Here is a 26,552-nt window from a genome sequence, read left to right on the forward strand (position 1 = left end):
GGAGGGGACACGTGTTAGACCTGGCACCTTGGCGTGAGTCTCCCTTCCTCTTTTTGTCGCTGTGCCTCATGTGTTTTTATGGTGTTGGCCGCTCAGCGCGCTGTGCCACTGCCAACCAGTGTCGCGGTGCGAGTGCTCCCTATGTAAATTGTATATGTTGGTTGGATTCCATGATTGGATTGTTTGATTTACTGTCAGACCCCAGTAAAGTGCGCCAGGGGCGCCAGGGCATGTAAATGCGAACACCGCTGGTGGGCTTGCAGCACTGGTTGTGCCACCCACAGAAGCGGCCGGTAAAATATGTCTGAGGTCTGCCACCGCAGAACCTGCGTGCAGTCTGGTACTGACATGCTGACCGGCAAGTGCCCACACTTGCCAGTCCCTAAAACCTTCCCTTAGCTGCATGTTAGTCACCCCTCTGGTAGGCCCACGGGCAGGGTGCGTTGTAAGCCTAAGGTAGGACAAGCCGGATGCGTGGCATGTCCTAGTAGTGAATTACCGCCATCTTGTTGTTCACTACTGCAAGGCTACCCTGTTCTCATAGGCCAGTATGGGCGGCCTGGATTATTTCACACTATGATCCTAACCGACCCAGGGAACATGGTAGAAGATCGAGTTTAGTATGCCTGAACTCGGAATAATAAGGTACATCTTTTCGCAAGGTTTATTTTAATATTCCGGGTTTGCAAATGCCGCTTTTAGAAAGTCGGCCTTTGCTTGCCTAAACATTTCAGCCGCCTCTGCGTGATGTGTATCTGATGTCTGGCTGGTGTGAGTGACAGGGCTGGGGGAACCCAGATGGGCAGGGCTAGGTAGCCTGGTATGAATAGGACGATCGACAGGTAGATGGGTGGGAGGAGTGCTCCTAGGTTCTGAATAGGACAGTGCTCCGCTACCTCGATGCCGGCTCCACCCCCTGTGGAGCGTCTGATGACTCTGCCCTGCACTCTGAAAGAAGAAGCCTGCATCACGTAAACAAAGAGCTCAGAAACCGGACTGAACTAGGCAAGGGCCCCCCTGGCCTGGGAGAACAAAAGATTTGTGGTATAAATGGAGGAGCCCTGCTCCTAAGAAACTAGATCCGCTTTTGACCAAGAAGAATCTCTGCCTGAGGAGGAGGCGCCGGGAAAGCTGTAGGAGGAAGACTGTCCCTATCCTGGGGGATTGGCCTGCAGTGGTGACCTTGCTGCCAAAGGAGAGAAGAGAAACTGTTGCTGAAGACTTTACTTTACTTTTACTTTCAAGACTTGTGCTTTTCCAAAACGATCTCCAAGGGCTTGGAACTGAGCTTGCCCCCTGAACTGAGCCCCAGGACCATTGGGCTCTACCTGATCTTCACTCGCCTGCTGCTGGACTGTGGTGTCCTTTCCCTCGCCGGAGCTGTGACCCTCGTGCCCAGTCCCTCCCTGAGCCGTGACCAGGACTGCTTAGCCGCCCCCGCCTTGGGAAGAGCCTCGCTCGATCGGAGCCGCTCCCCCTACGCTGTGCTGGGCTGCCCCGTCACCTCGCTCGTGGAGGCTCGCTGCGCACCTTCACCCTCCCGCCGGACTCGGCGTTTGTGAGCATCTCCAAGCCTCGGACGGCCCGGACGCATCTGCGTGCCCGGCTGCCCCGCTTTGTTCACACGCCACCTGCAACACCCCGCTCTTGTCGTGAGCCTGAAGATCAGACACCCTCGTGAAGTGTGGGAGCCCCGGACGCCGCCTCGCTCTTCTGTCGAAGAGCCGCTGAAATCCCGCACCCGCCTTTTCGTCAAGAAACAAGGTACTGTACTTACGACCTCGACCGCGAGCTCGCATCGGATCCAGGGTCCGCAACGTTCTTATTTCCCTGTCATCTGCTGTGTGCTCCCTGGGCGCTGCCTCAGCACGAAGTGCGCTGAGGCCTACAGTGACCTTGTGCCCGCCTAAAGAACTTTCCGTAAAACAAAGAGACCTTGACCGTATTTTCAAGAATTGTGGCCCCATCAGTCCAACGTTACTGGGCCTTGTATTTGAATCTGCTGAATCTACATAAAAGCTTATTTTTATATACTTCCTGATTGGTGTCCGTTTGTGGTGCATGCAAGGGGTTTACTGTATGTGTAATTGCATTTGCTTAACCGTGTACGCCTGAGACTTAACCTAGACTGCTCGCGCCACGCACCTAGAGGGTGAGCAGGGGTTATTCTGGGGAGTCATCCTTCGCCCGGACAAGAAGTAAAGGGTCCCTGCTTGTTGTGGGTTCACACCTGCGTCAACCAGAGCCCCCTCATTTCTAACAAAGCGCATAAATCGATTGTGAGCCCTCGGCAGAGCGGGGTTGTCTGTTCCTGAAGCGGTTTCTTTGTCTACCCGCTCCTTGTGTCAGGGTGTCCTAGTCAGCGCCAGCGGGACGCACTCACCACCGCACTTTGGGGTTTCCCTGCCGCCGCCGTACCTACCATCTATACGGCCGCCATGTGCAGGGAAAACTACAGTTCCCGGCGGCCCTTGCGGGACAAACCCGCCAACGTCAGCGGAAGCGCGCCTGAAGCGCATAAATCGATTGTGAGCCCTCGGCAGAGCGGGGTTGTCTGTTCCTGAAGCGGTTTCTTTATCTACCCGCTCCTTGTGTCAGGGTGTCCTAGTCAGCGCCAGCGGGACGCACTCACCACCGCACTTTGGGGTTTCCCTGCCGCCGCCGTACCTACCATCTATACGGCCGCCGTGTGCAGGGAAAACTACAGTTCCCGGCGGCCCTTGCGGGACGAACCCGCCAACGTCAGCGGAAGCGCGCCTGAAGCGCATAAATCGATTGTGAGCCCCCGCGCCGCGGGACGCGCGCGGGCGACGCCGGGCTAAGCCCGGGCAAAGGGCGGGCCCTCTGTGGCCCTCAGAGGACCGATTGAGGCCGGGACGGGCCCCCCCACTAAACTGTAAGACCTTATTGGATTGTTTTTAATGTTTGGTTACTAAGTCTCATTAGGTATTATTATACATGTTGGCGTTGCCACATCTGTGAAAGTTTAATTGAAGTTTTAGGCCCTCCCAGGGGTATAACAAAATATGGCTAAAGCAATTGCAGGAGGTAAATCCACGACTATATCAACGTTGGATAACTACCTAGTTAAAGTTGTCACTAAAATCAACAGTGATAGGCGTAAATCATTAGGTCAGGGTTCAAACTCATTGACTACTGGTCCTTTGTTAAATGACACAGACACTGTATTCTCTACTTCATCCCACGCCACCAACTGTGTAAATGAAAAGAATGATTTAGCACTCTTGGATGATCACTTCCCTAGCGAACAACAAGAACCACTTGAAGTGAATAGAGATTTAGCAACTGACGTTAATGAGATTGTAGAAGACTCTCCGGACCGGCCATCCCAGAGAGCGTTAAGATCCCGTAAACGGACTCATCTTAAACAGGGTTCCACACGAAGTAATCATAAAAAGACGGGTCCTGTGCCAATAATTCAGGCCACTAAGGAACCAGCCACTACTAACCATCTTATGGCCAAGCTAGATTCCGATCAACTTGATTCCTTGTTAGGCCTCGTAGAGTCTAAAATCCTGAAAATTGTTGAACCCCTAGTCACCAAAATTGGCGAATTATCTGTTGAGATTGAAGGCCTACGTAATCTTTTGGCAAATAAGACCAATTCCTCTGAGAATCTGACTAAAGCCACAGAGGGCGTACCTGTCTCTGTTGATATTACGAGGTCCTCAAAGGATACCCTAAATAGTACAGCCCCATTGGTAGTTGTTTCACCAGTAAACGAGACAAACACTTTATCTTCTGGCAGCTGCTTAAGCGATAATAACGCAACAGCAAGTACCTACTTGGGAGGAGCAAAACCAGATCTCCCCCCTGACTGCGCCCCTTTTGTTATTGTGCTAAAAAATGTTCCCCCTTTGAAGGACGTTGCCCAAAACCCTTTTTTTGAAACCCATGAATCTCTTAAAAATAAATCAGTCTCGTGGCTAAATAAGAATTATGGTTTTCCAGCACATCTATCTCATCTGATTTTAACCGCGAGAAGAGTTTCCTGGGTTGGGCGCTCACGCAAGACTATAAAGGGGGATTGTGTAATAATAAACTTTAGTAATCCCCATATAGTGCATAACATCCTATCAAAAGCCACCCTGCTCCCTCACACTGGCGAGGGTATTACCCTGCATTCACTGGGCTACTTCTATAAACAACAGATACATTTACCCCCCAGTGTTCCATGGGAATTCAGAGTAAGTCATCCTGAAAGCCAGTTTTTTCAAGGTTTTGCTATTTCAAATCGCTTTCAGGCTCTGAGTAATTTAGACTCTAACGATTGACTGCACCCTGACGGGGGCACTTCAAGACTCAGCGTGGAAAACTTAACCGTTGTGGAGGGAGAGGTCACGGCATCAGGCGATTCTGTACCAGCTACATGTGGAGAGGGCACACAAAATGTTACGTCTGCATCGGGGACTGTCAATGATGAAAGAGTGGATGCGACTGTTAGTGCCTCTCAAATGCCCCTTGGCACAAGTGTCCTTAGTTGGAATATAGCTGGACTAAATAACAAAACTCATGACCCTACCTGGAGGGACATTCTATTAGGCCATGAAATTATTGGCTTACAAGAAACTTGGGACACTGAAAATACTTTTTTGCTGGACGGATTTTGTGCTTTTTGGTCACCAGCGGTGGCCTCTAATAGGGGAAGGGCTAAAGGTGGTCTCTTGACCCTTATTGCACTAACCATTGATGGCAAATACAGTAAGGTGGAAACGGGCTCGCCTTACTGTTTAGCAGTTGAAATTCATTCCAACTTAAATGGGATCTGGCTTATTGTTAATTTTTATAATTCATTTATTCAGAATATGCCTAATGAACATTTACGCAGTCTATTTGATTTTTTACAAATGTATAATGAACTTTGTAAAAATCCGTATTCGGTTATTGTGCTTGGTGATTTTAATGTTCATCCATGTTTTAAAAATTGTTTTATATGGGACAGTTTAGGTCCACAAGATCAAGGCAATTTACACTTTGAACACACACCACAAGGGACTTTTTTAGATGAGCTTCTAGTGGGGAATCATTTGGTTTATCCCGTAAATGACATAAATGACACCCCGACCTTTAAAGGAAGTGGAACAGGATCCACTATTGACTACATCTTTGTTACGTCTAACTTAGCTGGTAATGTAAGTCATTATAAGGTCAATTGGTCTACTCTTAGTGACCACAATCCCGTCCAGTTAATTCTTACTGATGATCTTAAAAAAGGAATAGTGGATAAACCTACTGTCAGTATACTGGACATAAGGCCAACAGACCAAATGCGACGCCTGAAATGGTGTCAGTTGGTCCCAGAGGATTTCACCAAAAATTTGTGGGAGACGGTTGGGGATGAAATACTTCTGTGTTCACAGGACGGGATTTGTAGTGATGCAGTTCTGACAGCTTATGAAAAAATCTGCTGTCAGGTGAACAGTGATCTTAAAAAAGCATGCAAGGACAAACCCAACGTTGGGGAGAAATGGTTTGATCACAGCTGCTCATCCTCCCAACGGAAGCTTATGTCAGCTCTTAAAGTGGTTCCACCTGACAGAGCGGAAATTGCCATTTGTAGGAAGGCCTACAAAATGGCTCAGAAGAAACGTAAAACCGAAATTAGGGAAAATGCATGGAATGACCTCCTGTCTACTGATGTCATTAATAATAGTGCGAAATTTTGGTCTATTGTAAATAAACCTTTTTTTAACGGTAAAAGTCACACCGAGCTTGAATGCGGCATCCAAGAGGATGTTTGGTATGCTCATTTTAAACAGGTGTATGATGGAGACGGCTCAAGGGCGGGGCCCTTACTTAACCTTGACAATTATACGCTGACCTTCACAGAATTAGAGGTGAGAAATGCTATTTTACAAATGACAAGTAATAAGGCGCCGGGACCCGATGGAGTCCCGGCGGACCTTTTCAAATCAGATATCAAACTCTGGTCTAAAATTCTTTTTAATGTTTTTATAAATGCATGCCAACAGGGCCTCCCATCAACATGGGCGAAATCAGTCATCGTCCCTATTTTTAAAAAGGGGGACAGAGGCGACCCGAGCTGCTATCGACCAATTTCTCTTATAGACTCCTCAGTGAAAGTCTTGGGGAGGGTTGTTCTCGCCCAACTAAACGGTTGGCTAGAGGAATCTGGAAAACTCTCTATGGTCCAGTACGGATTTAGGAAAGGGATGGGCACCATAGACCAATGTTTAAACTTACAACTCTTAATTGGTAAATACACGGTGGCCAAAAAAGGAACCCTGTTGGTTGCCTTTATGGATTTGTCTTCGGCCTTTGACCGTGTAAATAGATCAAAACTATGGCCTATGCTCCTAGAACTTGGTGTTGATAAAGAGATCGTTCATTTTTTAGCGGACCTACATAGAGAGTTAATAGCCACAGTTCGTTATGACCAAAAGGGAAATTGTACCAAAGATATACCCATATCTTATGGGGTCAGGCAGGGGTGCATTTTGGCACCTCTCCTTTTCACTCTATATATAAACGATTTGGACAACACCCTTGTCGCCTCATGTAAAGATATCCCCCGTGCAGGGAAATATTCGGTCCCTGCCCTTTTATATGCTGACGATGCTGCCTTAATCGCCAGAACGGGAGTGGGCCTTCAGCTACTATTAAATTCTTTCGCTGATTTTATGAAGGATTTGGACTTATCTGTCAATTTTGTTAAATCACACGTTATGGTCATTGGCCCTAAATCTGCCAAATCTAAAACCTTTTTATGTGGGAGTCATCAATTATCGAGGGTCTCTTCTTTTCCTTATCTGGGTGTCCTTTTCGATGATCGAGATTCCGGGGTTATCCAAATACAGGCAAAAAAGATTGTGTTTTCAAGAGCTACAGTAGGAGTCCTGGGTTTTGCGAGAAAACTGGGAGCCAGACCATTGAAGGCCCTTATCCAGGTGTACAAGGCTAAGTGTCTCTCCATAGCCTTGTACGGAGCTGAGGTCTGGGGCATTAACAACGCTAAAAGCATTCAGACTGTTGAGGATAGATTTCTAAAAAATCTCCTCTCAGTACCGATTTGTACCGCTAATTATATTGTCCATCAGGAACTAGGTATTGGTTATCTTGAAGACAGCATTGCCCTGGCCCCGATGCTGAAATGGATTAGCATCTGGCTTAACCCGGATTTACACTTGAACCACATCATTTTGAGAGATTGTCTGTCGCTCGATCATGGTTTGTATATACCCTGGTTGAAATACATCTGGACCCTGGCCAAAAATCTCGGGAGACCAGAGCTGTATCTTTCTCCCGAGACCCTGGTAAAAGGCGACATCAACTGGTGCAAAGAAAGTTATAGTTGCATATCCACTTTGGCAAGGGAAGAGAAGGAGTTGGTTAAGGGTTCCGTTAGGAGCCACCAACTCTGTAAAACAACACCTCTTATGGAACCTTATCTCGGATATGTAACAAATCCAAATCACCGTTTTCTTTTAACCAGATTTAGATTGAACCAACTATACTCATTGATCGGAGTTAAGAAAGATTGGAAAAGGGCGTTGGACCCTGGCCCTTGTTCCTGTGATAACTTTTCCCCCCAGGACATTATACACCTTTTTTTCTTCTGTGAGCACTTTATTGACATTAGGAAACGTTTTTTAATCCCAATTTTAAAAGATAAAGGCTTTGTTCAAGTGAGACCTGCTTTTTTGTACTTACAGCTTTTAAATAATGTCTGGGAAACCTTCAACATTGCAAGTTTTTTAACCGTGGTAATTCGTACCTTGAAGAAATGAACTGTACCCTTTTTAATGTTGGTATTTTATTAATAATGAAATCTTTGTTTTTAATATGTATTTATTGTAGTATGCTTTTATGGTTTGCACTAAAACCGAATAAAAACTTTATGACTGACTGACTGAGTAGTAGAGAGCGAGTAGTAGAGAGTGAGTAGCAGAGAGTAGTAGAGAGTGAGTAGTAGAGAGTAGTAGAGAGTCCATAGTAGAGAGTAGTAGAGAGCAGTAGAGAGTGAGTAGTAGAGAGTGAGTAGAGAGAAGTAGTAGAGAGTAGTAGAGAGTGAATAGAAGAGAGTGAGTAGTAGAGAGTAGTAGAGAGTGAGTAGTAGAGAGTAGTACAGAGTAGTAGAGAAGTAAAGAGTGCATAGTAGAGAGTGAGTAGTAGAGAGTGAGTAGTAGAGAGTGAGTAGTAGAGAGTGAGTAGAAGAGAGTAGTACAGAGTAGTAGAGAGCGAGTAGTAGAGAATGAGTAGCAGAGAGTAGTAGAGTGAGTAGTAGAGAGTAGTAGAGTAGAAGAGAGCGAGTCGCAGAGAGCGAGTAGCAGAGTGAGTAGTAGAGAGTAGTAGAGTAGTAGAGAGTGAGTAGTAGAGAGTGAGTAGTAGGGAGTAGTAGAGCTTGAATAGTAGAGAGTAGTAGAGAGTGAGTAGTAGAGAGTGAGTAGTAGAGAGTGAGCAGAGAGCAGTAGTAGAGAGTGAGTAGTAGAGAGTAGTAGAGAGTGAGTAGTAGAGAGTAGTAGTGAGTAGTAGAGTAGTAAAAAGCGAGTAGTAGTGAGTGAGTACCAGAGAGTAGTAGAGAGGGAGTAGTAGAGAGTGCGTAGTAGAGAGTAGTAGATAGTAGTAAAGAGTGAGTAGTAGAGAGTGAGTAGAAAGTAGTAGTAGAGAGTAGTAGAGTAGTAGAGAGTAATAGAGAGTGAGTAGTAGAGAGTAGTAGCGAGTAATAGAATACTAGAGAGCGGGTAGTAGAGAGTGAGTAGCAGAGAGAAGTGCAGAGTGAGTAGTAGAGAGTAGTAGTAGAGAGTAGTAGAGTAGTAGAGAGCAAGTAGTCGTGAGTGAGTACCAGAGAGTAGTAGAGAGTGAGGAGTAGAGAGCGAGTAGCAGAGAGCGAGTAGCAGAGAATGAGTAGCAGAGTGAGTAGTAGAGAGTAGTAGAGTAGTAGAGAGTGAGTAGTAGAGAGTGAGTAGTAGAGAGTAGTAGAGCTTGAATAGTAGAGAGTAGTAGAGAGTGAGTAGTAGAGAGTGAGTAGTAGAGAGTGAGCAGAGAGTAGTAGTAGAGAGTGAGTAGTAGAGAGTGAGTAGTAGAGAGTAGTAGTGAGAAGTAGAGTAGTAGAGAGCAAGTAGTCGTGAGTGAGTACCAGAGAGTAGTAGAGAGGGACTAGTAGAGAGTGCGTAGTAGAGGGTAGTAGAGAATAGTAGAGAGTGAGTAGTAGAGAGTGTGTAGAGAGTAGTAGTAGAGAGTAGTAGAGAGTAGTGGAGAGTAATAGAGAGTGAGTAGTAGAGAGTAGTAGCAGGTGATAGAATACTAGAGAGCGAGTAGTAGATAGTGAGTAGCAGAGAGAAGTAGAGAGTAAGTAGTAGAGAGTAGTAGTAGAGATTAGTAGAGTAGTAGAGAGTATTTAGTGTAGAGTAGTAGACAGTGACTAGTAGAGAGTGAGTAGTAGAGAGTAGTAGAGTAGTAGAGAGTGAGTAGTAGAGAGCAGTAGAGAGTAGAGAGTAATAGAGAGTCATAGAGAGTGAGTAGTAGAGAGTAGTAGAGTGAATAGTAGAGTGAGTAGTAGAGGGTAGTAGTAGAGAGTAGTAGAGAGTAGTAGAGTAGTAGAGAGTGAGTAGTAGAGAGTGAGTAGTAGAGAGTGAGTGGTAGAGTAGTAGAGAGCGAGTAGTAGAGAGTGAGTAGCAGAGAGTAGTAGAGAGTGAGTAGTAGAGAGTAGTAGAGAGTACGTAGTAGAGAGTAGTAGAGAGCAGTAGAGAGTGAGTAGTAGAGAGTGAGTAGAGAGAAGTAGTAGAGAGTAGTAGAGAGTGAATAGAAGAGAGTGAGTAGTAGAGAGTAGTAGAGAGCGAGTAGTAGAGAGTGAGTAGCAGAGAGTAGTAGAGAGTGAGTAGTAGAGAGTAGTAGAGAGTACGTAGTAGAGAGTAGTAGAGAGCAGTAGAGAGTGAGTAGTAGAGAGTGAGTAGAGAGAAGTAGTAGAGAGTAGTAGAGAGTGAATAGAAGAGAGTGAGTAGTAGAGAGTAGTAGAGAGTGAGTAGTAGAGAGTAGTACAGAGTAGTAGAGAAGTAAAGAGTGCATAGTAGAGAGTGAGTAGTAGAGAGTGAGTAGTAGAGAGCGAGTAGTAGAGAGTGAGCAGCTCTATTGACCTGGTTTCTCTGGCTCTACAGCAGCTCCGTTGACCTGGTTCTCTGGCTCTAGAGCAGCTCTGCAGACCTGGTTCTTAGACTCTAGAGCAGCTCTGCTGCCCTGGTTCTCTGGCTCCAAAGCAGCTCTGCTGACCTGGTTCCATGGCTCTAAAGCAGCTCTGCTGACCTGGTTCTCTGGCTCTAGAGCAGCTCTGCTTACCTGGTTCTTAGACTCTAGAGCAGCTCTGCTGACCTGCTTCTCTGGCTCTAAAGCAGCTCTGCTGACCTGGTTCTCTGGCTCTAAAGCTGCTCTGCTGACCTGGTTTCTCTGGCTCTACGGCAGCTCTGCTGACCTGGGTCTCTGGTTCTAGCGCAGCTCTGCTGACCTGCTTATTAGGCTCTAGAGTAGCTCTGCTGACCTGGTTCTCTGGCTCTACAATGGCTCTGCTGACCTGGTTCTCTGGCTCTAAAGCAGCTCTGCTGACCTGGTTTCTCCTGCTTTACTGCAACTCTGCTGACCTGGCTCTATGGCTTTAAAGCAGCTCTGTTGACCTGGTTCTCTGGCTCTACAGCAGCTGTGCTGACCTGGTTCTCTGGCTCTACAACAGCTCTGCTGACCTGGTTCTCTGGTTCTAGAGCAGCTCTGCTGACCTATTTCTTAGGCTCTAGAGCAGCTCTGTTGACCTGGTTCTCTGGCTCTACAACAGCTATGTAGAGTAGTAGAGAGTGAGTGGTAGAGAGTGAGTAGTAGAGAGTGAGTAGTGGAGAGTAGTAGAGAGTCCATAGTAGAGAGAAGTAGAGAGCAGTAGAGAGTGAGTAGTAGAGAGTGAGTAGAGAGTAGTAGTAGAGAGTGAATAGAAGAGAGTGAGTAGTAGAGAGTAGTAGAGAGTGAGAAGTAGAGAGTAGTAGATAGTGAGTAGTAGAATAGTAGAGAGCGAGGAGAAGAGAGTGAGTAGTAGAGAGTGAGTAGTAGAGAGTAGTAGAGAGTGAGTAGTAGAGAGTGAGTAGTACAGAGTAGTAGAGTACTAGAGAGCGAGTAGTAGAGTGTGAGTAGCAGAGAGTAGCAGAGTGAGTAGTAGAGAGTAGTAGCGTAGAAGAGAGCGAGTAGCAGAGAGCGAGTTGCAGAGAGTGAGTGGCAGAGGGAGTAGTAGAGAGTAGTAGAGTAGTAGAGTAGTAGAGAGTGAGTAGTAGAGAGTGAGTAGTAGGGAGTAGTAGAGCTTGAATAGTAGAGAGTAGTAGAGAGTGAGTAGTAGAGAGTGAGTAGTAGAGAGTGAGCAGAGAGTAGTAGTAGAGAGTGAGTAGTAGAGAGTAGTAGAGGGTGAGTAGTAGTGAGTAGTACAGTAGTAGAGAGTGAGTAGTAGTGAGTGAGTACCAGAGAGTAGTAGAGAGGGAGTAGTAGAGAGTGCGTAGTAGAGAGTAGTAGAGAGTAGTAGAGAGTGAGTAGTAGAGAGTAGTAGCGCATAATAGAATACTAGAGAGCGAGTAGTAGAGAGTGAGTAGCAGAGAGAAGTAGAGATTGAGTAGTAGAGAGTAGTAGTAGAGAGTAGTAGAGTAGTGGAGAGTGAGTAGTGTAGAGTAGTAGAGAGTGAGTAGTAGAGAGTGAGTAGTAGAGAGTAGTAGAGAGTAGTAGAGTAGTAGAGAGTGAGTAGTAGAGAGTAGTAGAGAGTAGAGCGTAGTAGAGAGTAGGGGAAAGTGAGTAGTAGAGAGTAGAAGAGAGTGAATAGTAGAGTGAGTAGTAGAGAGTGAGTAATAGAGAGTAGTAGTAGAGGGTAGTAGAGAGTAGTAGAGTAGTAGAGAGTGAGTAGTAGAGTGTGAGTAGTAGAGAGTGAGTAGTAGAGAGTGAGTAGTAGAGAGTAGTAGAGAGTGAGTAGTAGAGTGAGTAATAGAGAGTGAGTAGTAGAGAGTAGTATTAGAGAGTAGTAGAGAGTAGCAGAGTAGTAGAGAGTGAGTAGTAGAGAGAAAGTAGTAGAGAGTGAGTAGTAGAGTGAGTAGTAAAGTGAGTAGTAGAGCATGAGTAGTAGAGAGTGAGTAGTAGAGAGTAGTAGAGAGTGAGTAGTAGAAAGTGAGTAGTAGAGAGTAGTAGAGAGTGAGTAGCAGAGAGTAGTAGAGAGTGAGTAGTAGAGAGTGAGTAGTAGAGAGTGAGTTAGTAGAGAGTAGTAGAGAGTAGAGAGTAATAGAGAGTAGTAGAGAGTGAGTAGTAGAGTGAGTAGTAGAGAGAAGAAGAGAGTGAGTAGTAGAGAGTGAGTAGTATAGAGTGAGTAGTAGAGAGTAGTAGAGCGAGTAGTAGAGGGTGAGTAGTAGAGAGTGAGTAGTACAGAGTGAGTAGTACAGAGTGAGTAGTAGAGAGTAGTAGTGGAGAGTAGTAGAGAGTAGTAGAGTGGTAGAGAGTGAGTAGTAGAGAGTAGAGCGTAGTAGAGAGTAGGGGAAAGTGAGTAGTAGAGAGTAGAAGAGAGTGAATAGTAAAGTGAGTAGTAGAGAGTGAGTAATAGAGAGTAGTAGTAGAGGGTAGTAGACAGTAGTAGAGTAGTAGAGAGTGAGTAGTAGACAGAAAGTAGTAGAGAGTGAGTAGTAGAGTGAGTAGTAGAGTGAGTGTTGGACCCGGCCTCGTGGCGTGGTCTTAACCCTCTTGGACTGTGCTCGTCCCCCGCACCGGCCTACACGGGCCGTCCTTTCAGGCCGTCAGGGACTCCTCCTCCCTTCGAGGTCCCCCTTGGATTGTACCCGTTTGCCTACACCCGCCTCAGCGGCCCCCTTTTCCAGGCCGCACAGGAACCCCTCATCTCTTCGGGGTTCCCCCCATGCTTGCTCCACGCACCAGCCCACGCGACCCGGCTCGCCCCGGCCTCGGCCCCAGCGAAGCCCCGACATCGAGGCACCACGATCTGGCCAGGGGGCACCGCATGGCCACTTCACCTCTCCCGGAGGAGGAGAGTTTCGATGGGACCCCCACCGTCCCTCCACACCTAGGTACGATCGTCCTCCGGCCTCTCCGGGCCTGGCGCCTCTCCCGCTGGGCGTCTGGCCTCTCCCAGCCCGGCCTCTCCGCCCCCCCCAGGCGCAAGGGTCCGGACATCAAAGGGCTCCAGACCTATATCTGGAACAGCAGTTGTATCCCGGAGTCAAGAGCCCTGCTGATGGAATCGCGGCTGACCCTACGGTGAAGAACTCTTGCTTGACCCTATACCAAGAGCCCAGCTGACTGCGTCGCGGCTCCACCTTATTGAGACAAGGAACCTCACGGAACATCGGGGCCCTGCTGACGCTGTCGCGGCCCAACCTCACTGAAGCCTCCCCCAGAGCCCTGCTGACGTCGTCGCGGCTCGAGCTGAACTGAACCACCTTAAGAGCCCTGCTGACCTAGTCGCGGCTCAAGCTCCACGAACTGATCACCAGAGCCCTGCTGACGCCGTCGCGGCTCGACCACTCCGGGACACGGAGTCCCTTCAGCTTGAGGAACAAGAACTGGGCCTAAGGTACCCTCGTACCCAGCTGCTACCAAAGACTGTCCCGCTACCCCGTCCCTACCAAAGACTTTGAGACTCTTGCGGATCCCTCGATCCCCCCTTGTATATATCGATAACCGTAACTTCCTAAATGCTGATAAAGAATTGCTCATCGTGATAAACATCCTCGAGTCCTGTGTGGTGGTGTTACTGTGCTGGTACGGTATAGGAGAAGGACCTCGCCTAGGAGGCTTCTCAGCAGCGCTCGGCTACTTTGTACAGTGTGGGGGCCCCCCTAGGTGGTCTCTCCGACTCCCCCAGGGTTCGCCTTCTAACAGTGAGTAGTAGAGCATGAGTAGTAGAGAGTAGTAGTAGAGTGTAGTAGAGAATAGTAGAGAAGTAATGAATGAGTAGTAGAGAGTGAGTAGTAGAGAGTAGTAGAGAGTGAGTAGTAGAGAGTCAGTAGTAGAGAGTAGTAGAGAGTGAGTAGCAGAGAGTAGTAGAGAGTGAGCAGTAGAGAGTGAGTAGTAGAGAGTGAGTTAGTAGAGAGTGAGTAGTAGAGAGTAGTAGAGAGTAGAGAGTAATAGAGAGTAGTAGAGAGTGAGTAGTAGAGTGAGTAGTAGAGAGAAGTAGAGAGTGAGTAGTATAGAGTGAGTAGTAGAGAGTAGTAGAGTGAGTAGTAGAGGGTGAGTAGTAGAGAGTGAGTAGTGCAGAGTGAGTAGTACAGAGTGAGAAGTAGAGAGTAGTAGTGGAGAGTAGTAGAGAGTAGTAGAGTGGTACAGAGTGAGTAGTAGAGAGTGAGTAGTGTAGAGTAGTAGAGAGTGGGTAGTAGAGAGTAGTAGAGAGTAGTAGAGTAGTAGAGAGGGAGTAGTAGAGAGCAGTAGAGAGTAGAGAGTAATAGAGAGTAGTAGAGAGTGAGTAGTAGAGAGTAGTAGAGTGAATAGTAGAGTGATTAGTAGAGAGTGAGTAGTAGAGAGTAGTAGTAGAGAGTAGTAGAGTAGTAGAGAGTGAGTAGTAGAGTGTGAGTAGTAGAGAGTGAGTAGTAGAGTGAGTAATAGAGAGTGAGTAGTAGAGAGTTGTATTAGAGAGTAGTAGAGAGTGAGTAGTAGAGAGTGAGTAGTAGAGAGTAGTAGTAGAGAGTAGTAGAGAGTAGTAGAGTAGTAGAGAGTGAGTAGTAGAGTGTGAGTAGGAGAGAGTGAGTAGTAGAGTGAGTAATAGAGAGTGAGTAGTAGAGAGTTGTATTAGAGAGTAGTAGAGAGTGAGTAGTAGAGTGAGTAGTAGAGCATGAGTAGTAAAGAGTAGTAGTAGAGTGTAGTAGAGAGTAGTAGAGAAGTAGAGAATGAGTAGTAGAGAGTGAGTAGTAGAGAGTAGTAGAGAGTGAGTAGTAGTGAGTAGTAGAGAGCGAGTAGTAGAAAGTGAGTAGCAGAGAGTGAGTAGTAGAGAGTAGTAGTAGAGAGTAGTAGAGAGTGAGTAGTAGAGAGTGAGGAGTAGAGAGCAAGTAGCAGAGAGTGAGTAGCAGAGAGTGAGTAGCAGAGTGAGTAGTAGAGAGTAGTAGAGTAGTAGAGAGTGAGTAGTAGAGAGTAGTAGAGCTTGAATAGTAGAGAGTAGTAGAGAGTGAGTAGTAGAGAGTGAGTAGTAGAGAGTGAGCAGAGAGTAGTAGTAGAGAGTGAGTAGTAGAGAGTTGTAGAGAGTGAGTAGTAGAGAGTAGTAGTGAGTAGTAGAGTAGTAGAGAGCAGGTAGTAGTGAGTGAGTACCAGAGAGTAGTAAAGAGGGAGTAGTAGAGAGTGCATAGTAGAGGGTAGTAGAGAATAGTAGAGAGTGAGTAGTAGAGAGTGAGTAGCAGAGAGAAGTAGAGAGTGAGTAGTAGAGAGTAGTAGTAGAGAGTAGTAGAGTAGTAGAGAGTAGGCAGTGTAGAGTAGTAGAGAGTGAGTAGTAGAGAGTAGTAGAGAGTAGTAGAGTAGTAGAGAGTGAGTAGTAGAGAGCAGTAGAGAGTAGAGAGTAATAGAGAGTTATAGAGAGTGAGTAGTAGAGAGTAGTAGAGTGAGTAGTAGAGAGTGAGTAGTAGAGAGTAGTAGTAGAGAGTAGTAGAGAGTAGTAGAGTAGTAGAGAGTGAGTAGTAGAGAGTGAGTAGTAGAGAGTGAGTGGTAGAGTAGTAGAGAGCGAGTAGTAGCGAGTGAGTAGAAGAGAGTAGTAGAGAGTGAGTAGTAGAGAGTAGTAGAGAGTCCGTAGTAGAGAGTAAAAGAGAGCAGTAGAGAGTGAGTAGAGAGTAGTAGTAGAGAGTAGTAGAGAGTGAATAGAAGAGAGTGAGTAGTAGAGAGTAGTAGAGAGTGAGTAGTAGAGAGTAGTAGATAGTGAGTAGTAGAGTAGTAGAGAGCGAGTAGAAGAGAGTGAGTAGTAGAGAGTAGTAGAGAGTAGTAGAGAGTGAGTAGTAGAGAGTACTGTAGAGTAGTAGAGAGTGAGTAGTAGAGAGTGAGTAGTAGAGAGTAGTACAGAGTAGTAGAGTAGGAGAGAGCGAGTAGTAGAGAGTGAGTAGCAGAGAGCGAGTAGTAGAAAGTGAGTAGCAGAGAGTAGTAGAGTGAGTAGTAGAGGTAGTAGAGTAGAAGAGAGCGAGTAGTAGAGAGTAGTAGTAGAGAGTAGTAGAGAGTGAGTAGTAGAGAGTGAGGAGTAGAGAGCGAGTAGCAGAGAGCGAGTAGCAGAGTGTGAGTAGCAGAGTGAGTAGTAGAGAGTAGTAGAGTAGTAGAGAGTGAGTAGTAGAGTGTGAGTAGTAGAGAGTAGTAGAGCTTGAATAGTAGAGAGTATTAGAGAGTGAGTAGTAGAGAGTGAGCAGAGAGTAGTAGTAGAGAGTGAGTAGTAGAGAGTGAGTAGTAGAGTAGTAGAGAGCAAGTAGTAGTGAGTGAGTACCAGAGAGCAGAAGAGAGGGAGTAGTAGAGAGTGCGTAGTAGAGGGTAGTAGAGAATAGTAGAGAGTGAGTAGTAGAGAGTGAGTAGAGAGTAGTAGTAGAGAGTAGTAGAGAGTAGTGGAGAGTAATAGAGAGTGAGTAGTAGAGAGTAGTAGCGAGTAATAGAATACTAGAGAGCGAGTAGTAGAGAGTGAGTAGCAGAGAGAAGTAGAGAGTGAGTAGTAGAGAGTAGTAGTAGAGAGTAGTAGAGTAGTAGAGAGTAAGTAGTGTAGAGTAGTAGACAGTGAGTAGTAGAGAGTGAGTAGTAGAGAGTAGTAGAGTAGTAGAGTAGCAGAGAGTGAGTAGTAGAGAGCAGTAGAGAGTAGAGAGTAATAGAGAGTCGTAGAGAGTGAGTAGTAGAGAGTAGTAGAGTGAATAATAGAGTGAGTAGTAGAGAGTGAGTAGTAGAGAGTAGTAGTAGAGAGTAGTAGAGTGTAGTAGAGTAGTAGAGAGTGAGTAGTAGAGAGTGAGTGGTAGAGTAGTAGAGAGTGAGTAGTAGCGAGTGAGTAGCAGAGAGTAGTAGAGAGTGAGTAGTAGAGAGTAGTAGAGAGTCCGTAGTAGAGAGCAGTAGAGAGTGAGTAGTAGAGAGTGAGTAGAGAGTAGTAGTAGAGAGTAGTAGAGAGTGAATAGAAGAGAGTGAGTAGTAGAGAGTTGTACAGAGTGAGTAGTAGAGAGTAGTAGATAGTGAGTAGTAGAGTGGTAGAGAGCAAGTAGAAGAGAGTGAGTAGTAGAGAGTGAGTAGTAGAGAGTAGTAGAGAGTGAGTAGTAGAGAGTGAGTAGTAGAGAGTAGTACAGAGTAGTAGAGAAGTAGAGAGTGCGTACTAGAGAGTGAGTAGTAGAGAGTGAGTAGTAGAGAGTGAGTAGTAGAGAGTAGTACAGAGTAGTACAGAGTAGTAGAGTAGTAGAGAGCGAGTAGTAGAGAGTGAGTAGCAGAGAGTAATAGAGAGTAGTAGAGCAGAAGAGAGCGAGTAGCAGAGAGCGAGTAGCAGAGAGTGAGTAGCAGAGTGAGTAGTAGACAGTAGTAGAGTAGTAGAGAGTGAGTAGTAGAGAGTGAGTAGTAGGGAGTAGTAGAGCTTGAATAGTAGAGAGTAGTAGAGAGTGAGTAGTAGAGAGTGAGTAGTAGAGAGTGAGCAGAGAGTAGTAGTAGAGAGTGAGTAGTAGAGAGTAGTAGAGAATGAGTAGTAGAGAGTAGTAGTGAGTAGTAGAGTAGTAAAAAGCGAGTAGTAGTGAGTGAGTACCAGAGAGTAGTAGAGAGGGAGTAGTAGAGAGTGCGTAGTAGAGAGTAGTAGATAGTAGTAGAGAGTGAGTAGTAGAGAGTAAGTAGAAAGTAGTAGTAGAGAGTAGTAGAGAGTAGTAGAGAGTAATAGAGAGTGAGTGGTAGAGAGTAGTAGTGAGTAATAGAATACTAGAGAGCGAGTAGTAGAGAGTGAGTAGCAGAGAGAAGTAGAGAGTGAGTAGTAGAGAGTAGTAGTAGAGAGTAGTAGAGTAGTAGAGAGTGAGTAGTGTAGAGTAGTAGAGAGTGAGTAGTAGAGAGTGAGTAGTAGAGAGTAGTAGAGTAGTAGAGAGTGAGTAGTAGAGAGTAGAGAGTAATAGAGAGTAGTAGAGAGTGAGTAGTTCAGAGTAGTAGAGTGAATAGTAGAGTGAGTAGTAGAGAGAAGTAGTAGAGAGTAGTAGAGAGTAGTAGAGTAGTAGAAAGTGAGTAGTAGAGTGTGAGTAGTAGAGAGTGAGTAGTACAGAGTGAGTAGTAGAGAGTAGTAGTGGAAAGTAGTAGAGAGTAGTAGAGTAGTACAGAGTGAGTAGTAGAGAGTGAGTAGTAGAGAGTAGTAGAGAGTGAGTAGTAGAGAGTGAGTAGTAGAGAGAGAGTAGTAGAGAGTGAGTAGTAGAGAGTGAATAGTAGAGAGTAGTAGAGAGTGAGTAGTAGAGATAGAGTAGTAGAGAGTAGTAAAGTAGTAGAGAGTGAGTAGTAGAGAGTGAGCAGCTCTACTGACCTGGTTTCTCTGGCTCTACAGCAGCTCCGTTGACCTGGTTCTCTGTCTCTAGAGCAGCTCTGCTGACCTGGTTCTTAGACTCTAGCGCAGCTCTGCTGACCTGGTTCTCTGGCTCTAAAGCAGCTCTGCTGACTTGGTTTCTCTGGCTCTAGAGCAGCTCTGCTGGCCTGGTTCTCTGGCTCTACAACAGCTCTGTAGAGTAGTAGAGTAGTAGAGCGTGAGTAGTAGAGAGTGAGTAGTAGAGAGTAGTAGAGAGTGAGTAGTAGAGAGTGAGTAGTAGAGAGAGAGTAGTAGAGAGTGAGTAGTAGAGAGTGAATAGTAGAGAGTAGTAGAGAGTGAGTAGTAGAGATAGAGTAGTAGAGAGTAGTAAAGTAGTAGAGAGTGAGTAGTAGAGAGTGAGCAGCTCTACTGACCTGGTTTCTCTGGCTCTACAGCAGCTCCGTTGACCTGGTTCTCTGTCTCTAGAGCAGCTCTGCTGACCTGGTTCTTAGACTCTAGCGCAGCTCTGCTGACCTGGTTCTCTGGCTCTAAAGCAGCTCTGCTGACTTGGTTTCTCTGGCTCTAGAGCAGCTCTGCTGGCCTGGTTCTCTGGCTCTACAACAGCTCTGTAGAGTAGTAGAGTAGTAGAGCGTGAGTAGTAGAGAGTGAGTAGTAGAGTAGTAGAGAGCGAGTAGTAGAGAGTGAGCAGCTCTATTGACCTGGTTTCTCTGGCTCTACAGCAGCTCCGTTGACCTGGTTCTCTGGCTCTAGAGCAGCTCTGCAGACCTGGTTCTTAGACTCTAGAGCAGCTCTGCTGCCCTGGTTCTCTGGCTCCAAAGCAGCTCTGCTGACCTGGTTCCATGGCTCTAAAGCAGCTCTGCTGACCTGGTTCTCTGGCTCTAGAGCAGCTCTGCTTACCTGGTTCTTAGACTCTAGAGCAGCTCTGCTGACCTGCTTCTCTGGCTCTAAAGCAGCTCTGCTGACCTGGTTCTCTGGCTCTAAAGGTGCTCTGCTGACCTGGTTTCTCTGGCTCTACGGCAGCTCTGCTGACCTGGGTCTCTGGTTCTAGCGCAGCTCTGCTGACCTGCTTATTAGGCTCTAGAGTAGCTCTGCTGACCTGGTTCTCTGGCTCTACAATGGCTCTGCTGACCTGGTTCTCTGGCTCTAAAGCAGCTCTGCTGACCTGGTTTCTCCTGCTTTACTGCAACTCTGCTGACCTGGCTCTATGGCTTTAAAGCAGCTCTGTTGACCTGGTTCTCTGGCTCTACAGCAGCTCTGCTGACCTGGTTCTCTGGCTCTACAACAGCTCTGCTGACCTGGTTCTCTGGCTCTAGAGCAGCTCTGCTGACCTGGTTCTCTGGCTCTAAAGCAGCTCTGCTGACCTGGTTCTCTGGCTCTAAAGCAGCTCTGCTGGCCTGGTTCACTCCCTCTAAAGCAGCTCTGCTGACCTGGTTCTCTGCCTCTAGAGCAGCTCTGCTGACCTAGATCTTAGGCTCTAGAGGAGCTCTGCTGACCTGGTTCTCTGGCTCTACAACAGCTCTGCTGACCTAGTTCTCTGGCTCTAAAGCAGCTCTGCTGACCCGGTTCTATGGTTCTAAAGCAGTTCTGATGACCTAGTTCTCTGGCTCTAAAGCAGCTCTGCTGACCTGGTTCTCTGGCTCTAAAGCAGCTCTGCTGACCTGGTTCTGTGGCTCTGAAGCAGCTCTGCTGACTTGGTTTCTCTGGCTCTACAGTAGCTCTGCTGACCTGGTTTTCTGGCTCTAGAGCAGCTCTGCTGACCTAGTTCTTAGGCTCTAGAGCATCTCTGCTGGTCTGGTTCTCTGGATCTACAACAGCTCTGTAGAGTAGTAGAGTAGTAAAGCGTGAGTAGTAGAGAGTGAGTAGTAGAGAGTGAGTAGTAGAGAGTGAGTAGTAGAGTAGTAGAGAGTGAGTAGTAGAGAGTGAGCAGCTCTACTGACCTGGTTTCTCTGGCTCTACAGCAGCTCCGTTGACCTGGTTCTCTGGCTCTAGAGCAGCTCTGCTGACCTGGTTCTTAGACTCTAGAGCAGCTCTGCTGCCCTGGTTCTCTGGCTCTAAAGCAGCTCTGTTGACCTGGTTCCATGGCTCTAAAGCAGGTTTGCTGACCTGGTTCTCTGGCTCTAGAGCAGCTCTGCTGACCTGGTTCATAGACTCTAGAGCAGCTCTGCTGACCGCTCTAGAGCAGCTCTGCTGGCCTGGTTCTCTGGCTCTACAACAGCTCTGTAGAGTAGTAGAGCGTGAGTAGTAGAGAGTGAGTAGTAGAGAGTGAGTAGTAGAGTAGTAGAGAGCGAGCAGTAGAGAGTGAGCAGCTCTATTGACCTGGTTTCTCTGGCTCTACAGCAGCTCCGTTGACCTGGTTCTCTGGCTCTAGAGCAGCTCTGCTGACCTGGTTCTTAGACTCTAGAGCAGCTCTGCTGCCCTGGTTCTCTGGCTCCAAAGCAGCTCTGCTGACCTGGTTCCATGGCTCTAAAACAGCTCTGCTGACCTGGTTCTCTGGCTCTAGAGCAGCTCTGCTGACTTGGTTCTTAGACTCTAGAGCAGCTCTGCTGACCTGCTTCTCTGGCTCTAAAGCAGCTCTGCTGACCTGGTTCTCTGGCACTAAAGCTGCTCTGCTGACCTGGTTTCTCTGGCTCTACGGCAGCTCTGCTGACCTGGGTCTCTGGTTCTAGCGCAGCTCTGCTGACCTGCTTATTAGGCTCTAGAGCAGCTCTGCTGACCTGGTTCTCTGGCTCTACAATGGCTCTGCTGACCTGGTTCTCTGGCTCTAAAGCAGCTCTGCTGACCTGGTTTCTCCTGCTTTACTGCAACTCTGCTGACCTGGCTCTATGGCTTTAAAGCAGCTCTGTTGACCTTGTTCTCTGCTCTACAGCAGCTGTGCTGACCTGGTTCTCTGGCTCTACAAGAGCTCTGCTGACCTGGTTCTCTGGCTCTAGAGCAGCTCTGCTGACCTGGTTCTCTGGCTCTAAAGCAGCTCTGCTGACCTGGTTCTCTGGCTCTAAACCAGCTCTGCTGGCCTGGTTCACTCCCTCTAAAGCAGCTCTGCTGACCTGGTTCTCTGCCTCTAGAGCAGCTCTGCTGACCTAGTTCTTAGGCTCTAGAGCAGCTCTGCTGACCTGGTTCTCTGGCTCTACAACAGCTCTGCTGACCTAGTTCTCTGGCTCTAAAGCAACTCTGCTGACCCGGTTCTATGGTTCTAAAGCAGTTCTGATGACCTAGTTCTCTGGCTCTAAAGCAGCTCTGCTGACCTGGTTCTCTGGCTCTAAAGCAGCTCTGCTGACCTGGTTCTGTGGCTCTGAAGCAGCTCTGCTGACTTGGTTTCTCTGGCTCTACAGCAGCTCTGCTGACCTGGTTTTCTGGCTCTAGAGCAGCTCTGCTGACCTAGTTCTTAGGCTCTAGAGCATCTCTGCTGGTCTGGTTCTCTGGCTCTACAACAGCTCTGTAGAGTAGTAGAGTAGTAGAGCGTGAGTAGTAGAGAGTGTGTAGTAGAGAGTGAGTAGTAGAGTAGTAGAGAGCGAGTAGTAGAGAGTGAGCAGCTCTACTGACCTGGTTTCTCTGGCTCTACAGCAGCTCCGTTGACCTGGTTCTCTGGCTCTAGAGCAGCTCTGCTGACATGGTTCTTAGACTCTAGAGCAGCTCTGCTGCCCTGGTTCTCTGGCTCTAAAGCAGCTCTGTTGACCTGGTTCCATGGCTCTAAAGCAGGTTTGCTGACCTGGTTCTCTGGCTCTAGAGCAGCTCTGCTGACCTGGTTCTTAGACTCTAGAGCAGCTCTGCTGACCTGATTCTCTGGCTCTAAAGCAGCTCTGCTGACCTGGTTCTCTGGCCCTAAAGCGGCACTGCTGACCTGGTTTCTCTGGCTCTACAGCAGCTCTGCTGACCTGGGTCTCTGGTTCTAGCGCAGCTCTGCTGACCTGCTTATTAGGCTCTAGAGCAGCTCTGCTGACCTGGTTCTCTGGCTCTACAATGGCTCTGCTGACCTGGTTCTCTGGCTCTAAAGCAGCTCTGCTGACCTGGTTTCTCTGGCTTTACAGCAGCTTTGCTGACCTGGCTCTATGGCTTTAAAGCAGCTCTGTTGACCTGGTTCTCTGGCTCCACAGCAGCTGTGCTGACCTGGTTCTCTGGCTCTATAACGGCTCTGCTTACCTGGTTCTCTGGCTCTAGAGCAGCTCTGCTGACCTGGTTCTCTGGCTCTAAAGCAGCTCTGCTGACCTGGTTCTGTGGCTCTAAAGCAGCTCTGCTGGCCTGGTACTCTCCCTCTAAAGCAGCTCTGCTGACCTGGTCCTCTGCCTCTAGTGCAGCTCTGCTGACCTGGTTCTCTGGCTCTAGAGCAGCTCTGCTGACCTAGTTCTTAGGCTCTAGAGTAGCTCTGCTGGCCTGGTTCTCTGGCTCTACAACAGCTCTGCTGACCTAGTTCTCTGGCTCTAAAGCAGCTCTGCTGACCCGGTCCTATGGTTCTAAAGCAGTTCTGATGACCTGGTTCTCTGGCTCTAAAGCAGCTCTGCTGACCTGGTTCTCTCCCTCTAAAGCAGCTCTGATGACCTGGTTCTCTCCCTCTAAAGCAGCTCTACTGACCTGGTTTCTCTGGCTCTACAGCAGCTCTGCTGACCTGGTTCTCTGGCTCTAGAGTAGCTCTGCTGACCTGGTTCTCTGGCTCTAGAGCAGCTCTGCTGACCTGGTTCTCTGGCTCTAAAGCAGCTCTGCTGACCTGGGTCTATGATTCTAAAGCAGCTCTGCTGACCTGGTTCTCTGGCTGTAGAGCAGCTCTGCTGACCTGGTTCTTTGGCTCTGAAGCAGCTCTGCTGACCTGGTTCTCTCCCTTTAAATCAGCTCTGCTGACCTGGTTCTCTGCCTGTAGAGGAGCTCTGCTGACCTGGTTCTATAGCTCTAAAGCAGCTCTGCTGACCTGGTTCTCTGCCTCTAAAGCAGCTCTGCTGACCTGGTTCTCTGGCTCTAGAGCAGCTCTGCTGACCTGGTTCTTAGACTCTAGAGCAGCTCTGCTGACCTGCTTCTCTGGCTCTAAAGCAGCTCTGCTGACCTGCTTCTCTGGCTCTAAAGCTGCTCTGCTGACCTGGTTTCTCTGGCTCTACGGCAGCTCTGCTGACCTGGGTCTCTGGTTCTAGCGCAGCTCTGCTGACCTGCTTATTAGGCTCTAGAGCAGCTCTTCTGACCTGGTTCTCTGGCTCTACAATGGCTCTGCTGACCTGGTTCTCTGGCTCTAAAGCAGCTCTGCTGACCTGGTTTCTCCTGCTTTACTGCAACTCTGCTGACCTGGCTCTATGGCTTTAAAGCAGCTCTGTTGACCTGGTTCTCTGCTCTACAGCAGCTGTGCTGACCTGGTTCTCTGGCTCTACAACAGCTCTGCTGACCTGGTTCTCTGGCTCTAGAGCAGCTCTGCTGACCTGGTTCTCTGGCTCTAAAGCAGCTCTGCTGACCTGGTTCTCTGGCTCTAAACCAGCTCTGCTGGTCTGGTTCACTCCCTCTAAAGCAGCTCTGCTGACCTGGTTCTCTGCCTCTAGAGCAGCTCTGCTGACCTAGTTCTTAGGCTCTAGAGCAGCTCTGCTGACCTGGTTCTCTGGCTCTACAACAGCTCTGCTGACCTAGTTCTCTGGCTCTAAAGCAACTCTGCTGACCCGGTTCTATGGTTCTAAAGCAGTTCTGATGACCTAGTTCTCTGGCTCTAAAGCAGCTCTGCTGACCTGGTTCTCTGGCTCTAAAGCAGCTCTGCTGACCTGGTTCTGTGGCTCTGAAGCAGCTCTGCTGACTTGGTTTCTCTGGCTCTACAGCAGCTCTGCTGACCTGGTTTTCTGGCTCTAGAGCAGCTCTGCTGACCCAGTTCTTAGGCTCTAGAGCATCTCTGCTGGTCTGGTTCTCTGGCTCTACAACAGCTCTGTAGAGTAGTAGAGTAGTAGAGCGTGAGTAGTAGAGAGTGTGTAGTAGAGAGTGAGTAGTAGAGTAGTAGAGAGCGAGTAGTAGAGAGTGAGCAGCTCTACTGACCTGGTTTCTCTGGCTCTAGAGCAGCTCTGCTGACATGGTTCTTAGACTCTAGAGCAGCTCTGCTGCCCTGGTTCTCTGGCTCTAGAGCAGCTCTGTTGACCTGGTTCCATGGCTCTAAAGCAGGTTTGCTGACCTGGTTCTCTTGCTCTAGAGCAGCTCTGCTGACCTGGTTCTTAGACTCTAGAGCAGCTCTGCTGACCTGGTTCTCTGGCTCTAATGCAGCTCTGCTGACCTGGTTCTCTGGCCCTAAAGCGGCACTGCTGACCTGGTTTCTCTGGCTCTACAGCAGCTCTGCTGACCTGGGTCTCTGGTTCTAGCGCAGCTCTGCTGACCTGCTTATTAGGCTCTAGAGCAGCTCTGCTGACCAGGTTCTCTGGCTCTACAATGGCTCTGCTGACCTGGTTCTCTGGCTCTAAAGCAGCTCTGCTGACCTGGTTTCTCTGGCTTTACAGCAGCTTTGATGACCTGGCTCTATGGCTTTAAAGCAGCTCTGTTGACCTGGTTCTCTGGCTCTACAGCAGCTGTGCTGACCTGGTTCTCTGGCTCTATAACGGCTCTGCTTACCTGATTCTCTGGCTCTAGAGCAGCTCTGCTGACCTGGTTCTCTGGCTCTAAAGCAGCTCTGCTGACCTGGTTCTGTGGCTCTAAAGCAGCTCTGCTGGCCTGGTACTCTCCCTCTAAAGCAGCTCTGCTGACCTGGTTCTCTGCCTCTAGTGCAGCTCTGCTGACCTGGTTCTCTGGCTTTAGAGCAGCTCTGCTGACCTAGTTCTTAGGCTCTAGAGTAGCTCTGCTGGCCTGGTTCTCTGGCTCTACAACAGCTCTGCTGACCTAGTTCTCTGGCTCTAAAGCAGCTCTGCTGACCCGGTTCTATGGTTCTAAAGCAGTTCTGATGACCTGGTTCTCTGGCTCTAAAGCAGCTCTGCTGACCTGGTTCTCTCCCTCTAAAGCAGCTCTGATGACCTGGTTCTCTCCCTCTAAAGCAGCTCTACTGACCTGGTTTCTCTGGCTCTACAGCAGCTCTGCTGACCTGGTTCTCTGGCTCTAGAGTAGCTCTGCTGACCTGGTTCTCTGGCTCTAGAGCAGCTCTGCTGACCTGGTTCTCTGGCTCTAAAGCAGCTCTGCTGACCTGGTTCTATGATTCTAAAGCAGCTCTGCTGACCTGGTTCTCTGGCTGTAGAGCAGCTCTGCTTACCTGGTTCTTTGGCTCTGAAGCAGCTCTGCTGACCTGGTTCTCTCCCTCTAAATCAGCTCTGCTGACCTGGTTCTCTGCCTGTAGAGGAGCTCTGCTGACCTGGTTCTATAGCTCTAAAGCAGCTCTGCTGACCTGGTTCTCTTCCTCTAAACAGCTCTGCTGCCCTGGTTCTCTGGCTTTCAAGCAGCTGTGCTGACCTGATTCTCTCCTTCTAAAGCAGTTCTGCTGACCTGGTGTCTCTGGCTCTACAGCAGCTCTGCTGACCTGGTTCTCTGCCTCTAGAGCAGCTCTGCTGACCTGCGTCGCTGGCTCTAAGGCAGCTCTGCTGACCTGCGTCTCTGGTTCTAGAGCAGCTCTGCTGACCTGCTTATTGGGCTCTAGAGCAGCTCTGCTGGCCTGGTTCTCTGACTCTACAATGGCTCTGCTGACCTGGTTCTCTGGCTCCAAAGCAGCTCTGCTGACCTGGTTCTCTGGCTCTAAAGCAGCTCTGCTGACCTGGGTCTATGATTCTAAAGCAGCTCTGCTGACCTGGTTCTCTGGCTGTAGAGCAGCTCTGCTGACCTGGTTCTTTGGCTCTGAAGCAGCTCTGCTGACCTGGTTCTCTCCCTTTAAATCAGCTCTGCTGACCTGGTTCTCTGCCTGTAGAGGAGCTCTGCTGACCTGGTTCTATAGCTCTAAAGCAGCTCTGCTGACCTGGTTCTCTGCCTCTAAAGCAGCTCTGCTGACCTGGTTCTCTGGCTCTAGAGCAGCTCTGCTGACCTGGTTCTTAGACTCTAGAGCAGCTCTGCTGACCTGCTTCTCTGGCTCTAAAGCAGCTCTGCTGACCTGCTTCTCTGGCTCTAAAGCTGCTCTGCTGACCTGGTTTCTCTGGCTCTACGGCAGCTCTGCTGACCTGGGTCTCTGGTTCTA

Source organism: Triturus cristatus, chromosome 1_2, assembly GCF_964204655.1.
Source record: "Triturus cristatus chromosome 1_2, aTriCri1.1, whole genome shotgun sequence".
Lineage (NCBI taxonomy): Eukaryota > Metazoa > Chordata > Amphibia > Caudata > Salamandridae > Triturus > Triturus cristatus.